This window comes from Fundulus heteroclitus, chromosome 24, assembly GCF_011125445.2.
Source record: "Fundulus heteroclitus isolate FHET01 chromosome 24, MU-UCD_Fhet_4.1, whole genome shotgun sequence".
Lineage (NCBI taxonomy): Eukaryota > Metazoa > Chordata > Actinopteri > Cyprinodontiformes > Fundulidae > Fundulus > Fundulus heteroclitus.
Genome location: NC_046384.1, coordinates 9,044,496 through 9,056,249, shown reverse-complemented (window position 1 = coordinate 9,056,249; position 11,754 = coordinate 9,044,496). Strand labels below are relative to the sequence as shown.

The 11,754-nt window shown below is 39.8% G+C and overlaps 1 long non-coding RNA gene across 1 annotated transcript; it reads left to right on the top strand.

The window, feature by feature from the left end:
• The first annotated feature begins 2,303 nt into the window (after window positions 1-2,303).
• LOC118557939 lies at window positions 2,304-8,510 on the top strand. The gene is made up of 3 exons (XR_004928138.1): window positions 2,304-2,361; window positions 6,235-6,258; window positions 7,403-8,510. It is a non-coding gene; the product is annotated as an uncharacterized LOC118557939 (long non-coding RNA).
• The last annotated feature ends 3,244 nt before the right edge of the window (window positions 8,511-11,754 follow it).

Genomic DNA, 11,754 nt, shown 5'->3' with positions numbered 1-11,754 from the left:
ATTGAACATTGATATATTAACAGGAAAATAAAGTGCATTTGGTTCAATGCATTTAAAGTATCGCAGAAACCAGAAATGTGCCCAAACGTCTAATTTTAGGAACAAAGGTGCTTCTAAAATCATGTCGGCCATTCCACAAATTCATCTCACTTGCTCTTCCTCGCTGTGAACAGTAATGGCGCGCTGTAAAGTCGCCCCCTAGGGGTTGGGAGGTACATCAATAATGAAAGCCAGAATATTGATATTAAATTGTTTTCTAAAAACATGGATATTAATCTTTGTATCGATTTTTATGCACAGCCCTAAATGTAATGTTAGAACATTTTTGGAAACCACAGATGTTAACAGCACCACAAAGGGAGGCCTCTTTAGCAGACAAGGAGATAGACATAAGATTGGACAGATATTGTGGGTAGCAAGACAGGGCAGACCAGACATCATGTGTGATGTATCTATTTTGGCATCTAACACAAAAATGCCTCAATTCAAACGTTGGATCAGAAAACTTAAAAAAAATCATAAATCAGAGGAAGTTACCCTGAGGTTTCAACACCTGGGAGACAACAAACACCTCAAATTAGTCGTGTTCACTGATTCCTCAATGGGAAACCTCCCGGATGGAGGTACACAAGGTGGACATTTTATCACGCTAATGGGTGTAGATGGGAAATTCTCGCCCATTTGTTGGCAGTCACAACGAATCAGAAGAGTGGTGCGGAGTATGCTAGTGTGAGAGACTTTAGCACTTGCAGATGGGATTGATAGTGCTGTTTTCCTGGCTATGCTCTATTCAGAGCTCACCATTGGTGATGGCACATACAACATCCTGCCTATCATCTGTGTAACGGACAACCAGTCCCTTCTCAACGCTGTCAAATCTACAACAGATGAACTCGGGGACAATTCTAGAAATAATATGGACATCTGATTTGCCTCAGATAATTAACACGTCCCTTCTGTCAGGTGTTTTACCCCAGTTCCTAAAAACTGGGTCGGCCTTTTGGGGTTCCCCAAGGGTCCATTCTGGGTCCTTCCTATTCAATATCTACATGCTCCCCTTAGCTCAGTTCATAGAAATAACAACATCAGCTACCATAACTATGCAGACGACACACAGCTTTATATCACCATGTCACCAGGTGACTATGAACCAATTCAGGCACTGAGTAAATACCTAGAAGAAATCAATGCCTGGATGTGCCAACAATTTTCTTCAATTGAATAAAAACAAAACTGAAGTAATAATCTTTGGACCAATAGAGGAGAGATCAAAGGTTAGCACACAGCTTCAGTCGCTTCAACTAGGAACCACTGATCAGGCCCGAAATCTGGGTGTAGTGATGGACTCAGACCTGAACCTCCAAAAGCATCTAAAGACAATTACAAGGTCGGCTTCCTATCACCTGAAGAACATTTCTAGGATTAAGGACTGATGACTCAGCATCTTTGGTAGAATTGATTACTGCAACGGTGTTTTCACAGGTCTGCCTAAAAAGTGGATCAGACAGCTGCAGCTGATCCAGAACGCTGCTGCCCGCGTCCTCACTGATACTAAGAAAGTAGAGCACATCACCCCAGTTCTAAAGTCCTTCCACTGGCTATCTCAGAAAATAGACCTTGAAATACTTCTGTTAGTCTATAAATCCCTGAATGGCTTAGCACCTAAATACATCACAGACTTGTTATCAGTGTATCAACCCTCCAGACCACTCAGGTCTTCTGGCTCCAGCCTACTCTGCATACCTAGAACCAGACATGGAGAAGCAGCATTTAGTTCCTATGCTCCACTTATCTGGAACCAACTTCTAGAAAACTGTAAAAGTGCTGAAAGTCTGACTTCTTTTAAATCAAGATCAAAAAATGTATTTTTTTTGGGATTGCTTTTGACTGTTCTAGTTGAACTGAAACATCATTAGTTTAAGTTTGTAGTCCAACTGTCTTTAAAATCATTACTATTTGCTTTTTGTTTCCATTTTCCCATATTTTATTTTGTTGCTATTTTTTCTATATTGTATACCAACTTGCTTTTATTCTGTTTTTATTTCCCTATGTTTTAATCTTGTGAAGCATTGTGCGCTGTCCTTGTAGTGAAATGGGCTATAAAAATACATTTGCCCTGCCTTGCCGTGGTGGAGAAAAGGATGTCCAGGCGGAAAAGGTTGGGAAAATAGTGTTCTTGCTATGAGGAGCAGTTCAGTTGTTCTTGTTGATGGTGACTAATAAAGTGCAAGTTTCATCATCACTGATGTGGTTATTGAATTAACAATGTGAACAATTTGTGATTTTAATAATTAACTCGGTTAATTGCGGCTGCGGTTCTCGCTGTGGTTGGACTTTTTGTCCGTTATATGCGCAAAAAAGGTAAGAATGCACTAAAAAATCACAGTTTCCTGTGATTTTATTATAACGCCTCTTCACATTCCTTGTCTTCCTCCTTATTATCATAAAATCAAACAAATCTAAGCCTTCAGCTTGTTTGTTAGTCAATCTGCCATCAGGGGGGAAAGTTTCTTGGAGATTTTGTCCTGAAGCAGAACGATTCTCTGTTTATGAGTTTCACTTCATTCAACAAGCAAAGAGCTGGTTTTGGTTTATGTGTCTTTGAGCTCATCTCACCCAGAAATTACTGTTGTTTATGTGTTTAAACCGGAACTGTACAACATATATGAATTATTAAACACTGCTGTCTCCATTTATATTACAGGGAAGTTTCCCACATTGAAGGATGATGGGACCCAATATAAATTAATAATCCTAATATCCTAATCCTGATATTTTAACACGTTATTTAGACAGAAAATAAGGACTCAACGAGGAAGTGTTTAGAAAAGTGTTCAAACCCCTAAACATTTTCTAAATTCCGTCACAGGTGAGTCTCAACCTTTGATGTGTTTTTTCTGGGATTTTTCATCCATCCATTTTCTAACACGTCTGTCCATTGTGGGTTCACGAGGGGTGTTGGTGTCTATCTCCAGCTGTCAATGGGCGAGAGGTGGGTTCACCCTGGACAGGTCGCCAGTCTGTCGCAGGGCAACACAGAGACAGACAAACAACCATTGACGCACACACACACTCACACCTGTGGCTATTATGCTGCGATGCTCTCGTCTTTGTTGCAATATTTAGCAACCTGCTTTCAAAAAGTGACAAACAACAAGTCTAGCATTTTTTTTTTTCTGTTAAGAACTTTATGTGAAAGCACCAATCGTTCTTGAGTCACTGTCTTGAGGCCAGGCCTTATGTCACAAAGGGGCGCACTGGGGCCGCCCCCTCAAAAATAAAATAAATATTCAAACAGTAACGGTTTTTGGGACAGGCGAACCGGACAGCCGACCGGCCCGTTTTTCAATGACACGTAGGGGGCGGCACGAGAAGTTTCAAATAAAATAAAAGAAATTAAAAATAATCTGCGCCCCAAAAGCGGTTTTCTATTATCTATCATATTGTGTGAGGAATTGCCGCTCCTAGGAGCTTCGGGTGCCCTGCTTGCTGTGAGGAGATGCTGCAGCCGTGCCCTGCACAGAGGCTGACAGGCTGGAGGCTAAATGAGAGGAGGAAAGGCCATAAGGAGGTTCACCTCTGGGTCTCTCAGATGGACCAGGCAACGGGGCTGCGGGGGATCCACTCTACAGCGCAATGGTCTAATGGCATGATTGGCTAAAGTCAGTCAGGCCAGGGAGGTTCGGCAGCATGCCTGACCAGCCGGTTGTTTCAGGCTGAACCAGTCAGTAGGCGAACTGTTTCTTTCTCCTCCTTTCTACCCAGTAATAAAATGTTGCCACGGTAATGCGTGTAGCCGCCCTCCCGCAGTTAAACGAGTTATCACTTTATTTGAGCTGAAGTTGTGTGTCTTAGTCGCTTCATGTTGCAAACGTGCATTTAATGTTATAAGATTGTGCGTCATGTAAACGCAAGTTCAGAATATGCCCGGAGTCGTGTGTAATGATATGTATTTGGCATTTAGTATTGTTTCTGGAAAATAAACTTGAATCAATGTGACATTGATTCAAAATTTTCTTCCTTTTTAAAATTTTAGTAGTGTTATGGACTCTCCTCCCCGCTGAGTATGACACGCCCCCTCTTATTTGTTCCCCTAACGCCGGGCCTGCTTGAGGCAGCAGCGCGAGGTGCCGAGGCAGTTCCTCCTTCCCTCAGTGCTGTCTCACAGGCACACCTCAGCTGCTGCTGCTGCCTTGTCCTGAGAGCACAGCTTTAGAGAGAGTTAGAGGAAAAGAGAGCACAGAGGTGACCCACGCAAATCCATTTCCAAACTAATCATGCATGCACTAAAGTGCTGGTGATGCCGCCTTGGATTAGAAAGTGGGTAATATTACGTAAACATAGTTTTTAAAACAGTCTTTTTTTCGTCTCTGAAACTGTTGGACTAAAATAATTCCCTGAATTTGATTCACACACAGCTTTAATCACTTATTCACCTTGTTCACTTTGTATTGTTTAATTACTGTTTTAATCTCATTTTAGTAAAAGCTTCTTATACCTACCGCCTGGGTTACAATTGTATGAAGAAATATGCAAATTAGATATTGACGTCAACTATTAAACATCAGGGTGTCCTTGATGAGACCCTGATGTTTTTTGTCTCACTGTCAGACATTAAATCAGACTGAATGTTTCCTGTTTTAGATTGGTAAAAATTGCCAATTTTATTTTGCATTTATTATAATATTTCCTTCTTCTCTGAGTTCAGCTCATGTCTGTTCAAGGCTTGTTTCATTGAGCACGAGGAGGCTCTCCACCAGCTTTAGCTCCTGTTCTGCTGTTTATTTACAGATTTTGCACCACAAGTCATCTCTGGGACACAGAGGCTATCTGGTTCCTGTATTGTATTTCCGTGCTGTTTGTACCAGACTATAATTGTTTAAATAGCTGAATGTTGCGGCTTTAGGCATCAAGAAATTGTCCCCCAAGGAAGAACGAGACGTGTGAAGTCCACAGTCGTCCTTTCTTCTTTAACTTTTCTTTGATTTCACACAAGTAAGGTTGTTTGAGGTGTTGCCTTAAAATACATTCACAGGTGAGAAGCTTACAGTGATGACATCATCATCTCAGCTTTCTCAAATCCTTTAAAGGCATCATAATCATGACAATCATAATTTAGTAACCCTTGAAGGACAGCCATTTTCTTATCAATTAAAAGTCTTTTCCTCAGATTTATTTACTTAAGTGTGTAAAGGTGCTTTTTTTTCTGCAGCTGTTATAACAACAATCTCTCTTCTGCTCTACTGAAACTGTTGCTATAACGTTTTTTCTTCAGATTTAGAAACAAAGACTTTAAATAATCATGAACCCAATCGGAGGTGGCCCACTGATTTTGCACAAGTCATCAATGAAAATGGTGAGCGAGTGGCCGTTCAGCTCATGTCTGTTCCAGACTTGTTTCATTCAGCACGAGGAGGCTCTCCACCAGCTTTAGCTCCTGTTCTGATGTTTATTTACAGATTTTGCACCATAAGTCATCTCTGGGACACAGCACCCGTCCTGAAGTTTATGATAGATGGACTTACCCGTGCTGTTGATACCAGATTATAATTGTTTAAATAGCTGAACCTTACAGCTTTAGGCATCCAGAAATTATCCCCTTGAAAAAAACAGACATGTTAAGTCCACAGTCCTCCTTTCTTCTTTAACCTTTCTGTGATTTCACACGAGGAAGTTGTTTGAGGTGTTGCCTTAAAATACATTCACAGGTGAGAAGCTTACAGTGATGACATCATCATCTAGGCTTTCTCAAATCGTTTAAAGGCGTCATAATCTTACTGTGAGAATTAATAAAAGGATAATCTAAAAATGTATACTTTTTTTCTAGTATTTACTAGATAGGAGAGATTTTGGTTGTTCTGACATCGAACATGAAGCTTCCAGTATATATTTGTGGAATATATGTAAATATCTGGTATCTAATGTATGTAATAGAACAACGCAGAGAAGTGTATTATTATCAAATTAGAGGAAAAATCTGAAAAGTGTGGCATGTCTTTTCTCCAGCACCCATAAATAAAATACAGTGCAACTGGCTCCATTTAAAAAGCCACAGAACAATTAAAAAGAGTCCAACTGTGAGTAGTTTAATCTGATTATAACTGCAGGTTGGATTTTACTTTTTATTCCTTTTAATAAATGTTTATTAACACTAAGGGGTAAAATTATCCAGGGAATAGCTCCACTATCAGTGTAGCTCTATAACCTAACATGTGTTTTCTTCATTGTTCACAGGGGGTTATGCTGAGTCTGCAGAGCGTAAGTCAGTGTCTAACAATTAAAGAGTATTTTTCACATTAAGCATTTAATATCAAATTTCTTAAAGTTCTTAGAGTTATACCCTGGTATTTTACATATAAAATTCTTCCGAACATGTCTTTAAATTCATGTTTAGTCATTTTTAGGAGAAAAACATCTTATATAGAGCTCATTTGGACCATTTTACATACCCTGTTTTATTTCTGGTGAAATTGCGCCTTAATGTCTTCCCATGGAGGTCTCACTGGTTAGCAGCGTGATCTTAGCACTTAATGTGATAGTGGTCCTGCAGGCACACACAATCACGTGGAGCAGTTCACAAACATACACATAACAAAGCAATGAAATGAGATTTTAAACCACAAATTCTAGAACTGTGTGTCTTACATGGGGTTGGCGTACATACAGATGCCTGAGTATTGTGCTAACCATGTCCATCCATCCCTTACTGGGATTTTAAATTAATTTCTTGATTTAACAGGAAGCCAATGAAGGGAAGCTAAAATCGGAGAAATATGATCCCTCTTGTTGATTTTCATCAGAACTCTTGCAGCAGCATTTTGAATCAGCTGAAGGCTTTGAACTGTATTTTGTGGACTTCCTGATAGTAAAGAATTACAATAGTCCAGCCTTGAAGAAACAAATGCATGGACTATCACAGTTGTGCTAAAAAGCCTGTGTAATGATGCAAGCCCAACAAAAAATAGTTGTATCACCAGCATATACATGGATAGATACATTTGCGTCTTGACCGATATTTTTATAAATAGTGAACAGTGTGGGTCCTAAAACTGACCCTTGAAGCACGCCAACATTCGCATCCAGAAGACCAGAAGAGGATCCGTTGACTTTTAACACACAGCTTCTGGTTTGACAAATAATCACTAAACCAGCGGAGAACACAGTTAGGTTATCACTCAGTTTTTAGTACAAAATGGCATCAATGACAGTTTCGAGGTCAATAAAGAGGGCAACACAATAATTGTAATAGTCCAATGCATGTATAATGTCATTAATTACTGTTGTGGCCGCAGTTTCTAAAACCAGACAAAGCTTTTCATCATTTCCCATTAAGTGGTGTTCAGAAGTCTCCTCTGTCAAGTACTCATGTATCTGTATTGATAAGTCTTTTATTGTTTCATAGAGAATTCATTAGAGAAGCCAAGTGGTCCAGAAACATCTGAACGAGTTTCTGCAGACCAGGACCAAAGCTGAAACAGTCTTCATCCGTGTGTGGAACTGCTTTGGGTAGACGTGACGGACCTTAATGACCAAAGACTGCTGGACTCTAATGATGACTTCTGCAGAGACGTTTCTTTTAGCTTTTTTTTAAAACACAACAGCAGTAAAAAAAGTTTTCATCTCATCAAATGTTTCTCATTAAGAGTTGGATAAACTGTTTATCAATCAGTGCATCTGGAGCAACCAACTTTCATCAGAAACCTTTGCACAAAGGAAATTAATCATGTAAACATTAACTTGTTCAATGGTTTTATTGTAATGTTTTTGTATTTATATTGTTGTACATTTTTGTGTTTTTGAGTCTTAAAGCATATTTTCATGTCAAAAACACCATGAGCTCAGTGTTTCTCAACTTTTAGTTGGGATATTATTTAGAAATCAGGACAACATCCAGTTTAAGGCTCTGTATCCTAATGTGTTGCTGCTGGATTTTGGGGGTAATTTTCTTTTTTTACTTTGGAGAATTCAAATTTTTAATGTTTACAAATAATCTGAGACTTGAGTTGTTGTTGTTGTTGCAATATATGCTAACAGTGCCATCTTACGCTGCGTCTTTTTCTCCCTAAAAACCAACGTACTGAAGAGAAAGATACACTTGCTTTGGAGACAGATAAAGGTTTTTATGACTGTGAAATTGAAGACTATCTGAGCTCTGATAAACCTGTTTAAAACTTTTTATGATCATCTTTGGTTGGCATGTGGCAGCTGAATTCACTGTATCCCCACCAGAGGGCAGCAGAGACCACTTGTTAAGATAAGATAGACTTCATTGATCTCACAGTGGAGAAATTCACTTAATAATCCTTAATAATCAAAAGGTGCCAAAAGGAGGAAAAGGTGCATGAGGTATAGACAGTGCGTCCGCATATATACTGTGGATTGAGAGAAGAAGAAAAAAAGAAACAAAGCGGAGATTTAAGATGACTTATGTACATTTACATGACGGCGGATGTTACAACGCTAAAGTTTGGTTTTTGCACGAAAAATGTATTAAAATGAGAAATAAATGCGCTGACTGTGAATATGTCTGTCATTTTTAGGAGCCTCTAACTTCAGTTCTCAGGAACAGAAATACCTGTAGACCGGTCCTTGGTCCATCACACCTGGATCCGATACCTCCAGAGTCCTGCTACTGATCCAGTTATTTGATTCAGGAAGGCTGAAGCAGAAATGTGTCTAAAGGCTGCAGGAAACCAGCTGTTGTGGACATCCACATTTAGATGTTCTCAAAGTTGGCTAGACAGATTAGAATAAAGACTAAATCCATGCATTAAATGTTTACTTTTTCACACCTTTGAAAAAGAGGAAACGTGAGCTTTTTTTATTTCACTTAACTTTAGATTAGTTCAGGAAAAATCAGCTGTCTGTATCGATGACTCTGCAGGACAAAAAATAAAACTTTTAAATCATAATGCTAAATCCATTTTACATTTAGATTAACAGTACATTTCCAACAATTTAATTTCCGTTTCCACTCAGTAAATACATTGATATGTTAAAACACGTAAAACCAGGAGAGGACTGTAAATTGTTTCCTTGGGAGACTGAAGCATATTTAATCTGTTTCTCTGAAAACTTTACATTTTAAACGTCCAACATAAACAATAAAAGCCCCAAAATAAAAGCCCTGGTCCATCTGAGTAAGAACATCTTGGTCTCTCTATAGTCTATACCAGATTATGGGTGCAGGGTCGCTGGTGCCCATCTCCAGCGGTCATTGGGTGAGAGGTGGGGTCCATCCTGGACAGGTGGCCCGTCCATCACAGGGTAACAGAGACACAACCATGCACACACACTCACACCTACGGCCAATTAAGAGACCAATTAACCTGACCGTCATGTTTTCAGACCGTGAGAACGTCGATCTACGTACACACAAGGAGAACTTGCAGACAGGGAGGCAGGAACTCATAAAGACTTTGGAGGCAGTGCAGCTCTAATAGTCCCACTGCATGATGCTGCCACCACCATGCTTGACCAACCTGTGTTGGGAAATCTTCCAAAAAGTGCAATCTTTGTCTCAGCCGACCATCAAACTTTCCATCAGAAGGTGTTTATCTTCTCCATGTGGGCAGCTGCAGGTTTCAGTCAGTACTGATGATTCTCTTCACAGCAGCAGATGGAAACAGGGCTAATTGGCTTTTTTTCTTATTCTTTATAACAATTTTGCTTAATATTTGCATGACAATTGGATGGAAACATGGCTGCTGACAACATCAAAGGGCTTCCAGTTAAATAAATATCTGTTAATAATTATTGTATTGCTTCATAGAGAAATTATCAGAGAAGTGGTCCAGAAACATCTGACTGAGGTTCTGCAAACGGGGAACAAAGCTGAAACAGTCTTCATCCATGTGTGTGTTTATTAGATGAGCTGATCTTTTAAATGTTGGTACAGAAATGACATAATTTCTCTTGGAGAGAAATTTATTTGATGAATTTTCAAATTCAACAAAAAATTATGTGGTTTTTAAAGTTTTATCTCATGAAAATACAAATCTGTTTCATTATCAGCTGGATAAAAGCTGTTTATCAGTCGGTGATTCTGCAGCAAAAACCTTGATCAGAAACTTTTGCACTGATCAGTTCCTGTCCTAATGGCTCTAAAGTTGCTCCTCTTCAGCCTCCAGGCGCTGCAGAGTCTGTGGGAATGCTTTTGTAGGCGTAATGCAGCGGCTTAAGAAGATTTATTTATTGTTTGGATGGTTGGCAGCTCAAGTCCAGACTGCAAGGCAATGCTTTGGTTTGTTGGTTAAAACTAACAAGTTGCCGGTCTTCCTTTGTCGGACCGGATCGCTCAAACCATCAAGGTTTGAATTTCTAGCTTGATTTAAATGTTCTGATGTTAAAAAAGGAAAGTAAAGAGTCTGCAGATGAGAGAAGGCAGTAGAGAGTGACTCTTGGGAGCAGATGATAGAATAACCTGGAAGGTAATCAGAGGGTTCTGGGTTTAATTCTGAGAGGGAGGCAGCAATATTTTGTCTATGATTAGGAAGATAACAGCTAAACGCGCTGCTAGAGCAGACACTGGAGTCAAAGATCTTATGGTGTGACGCTGCTGTCATCAGAAATTACACCTGATGGACTCTTTCAGGGTAAAGGTGCAAACTGGAGACTCTAAAGTAGACAGAAAATAGGTCAGAGTAGCTGCCTTGGTAGGCCAGAGGTAGAGACTCCAGTTAGCAAGTTCAAAGGTCCCAGGTTCAATTCCTGGTAGAGGTTTCCCATCTTTGTTATTGCAGTTCAACAAGATAAATGTGTTTTAAGAGCCGGTCAGCTTGTGAAGGGTCTAGTGGTGCAGTGGGATCGCTGAAGGTTCAAAATCTATATAAATTAGTTTATCAGAGCATGAAATATAAATCAACTAGAACAGGCCAGAGTGTGAAAGATCTGGTGGTGTAGTGGGTTTGTTTCTGGTATTAAACAGGCTTTTCAAACTTCTGAAGGATGTGAGTTCAAATCTTGCAAGCTTTTGTTATCAGAGCACTTAAAAACTAAAAAAAGATAAATGCACCAGGAGAGCAAACTTAGCAACTGGATGGTCTTGTGGTGTAGTGGGTTTGTTTGCCTTGCTAAAGAGGGTTTTGAACTTCTGAAGGTTGTGACATCAAATCCCTCTAAACTTTAAAAGCTTTTATTGTCAGCGCATTTTAAAGAAAAAAAAAAGATAAATGCACCAGGAGAACAAGTCAGAGCATGAAAGGTCTTGTGGCACAGTGGGTTTGTTGGTGGTGCTGAAGAAGATCTTTGAAGGTCTGATAGTAATGAGTTCAAATCCCGCTTCTTCTTACTAGGTTTTGTTATTAGTGTTTAAAACATAAAAAAGATAAATGCGCCCGAGAACAAACCACAGTGTGAAAGGTCTTATGGCCTAGCGGGTTTGTTGGTGGTGCTGAAGCAGTTCTGATAGTCACAAGTTCAAATCCAGCTTATTCTTGCTAGGTTTTGTTTTCAGAACGTTTAACACCTAAAAAGATAAATGCGCACGGAGAACAGGTCAGAGTGTGAAAGGCCTCATGGTTTAGTGGGTTACGTTCGCGACCGTAATGCGCCAGTGGCGTCGTGTCTGGTTCGAATCCCGCCTGAGCCTGGATCATATCTCCCACTGTGGTGGGTTAGGGAGGGGGCCGTGTCCCCTCCCCGGCCTCCAGACAAGTAAATGGAAGGTGTTATGCAACAGGAGACGAGGTTTGGGAATAAGTTTTACTGAGACTTAAACGAACACAATATAGACTAACAAGTTTAGTTGTCCAT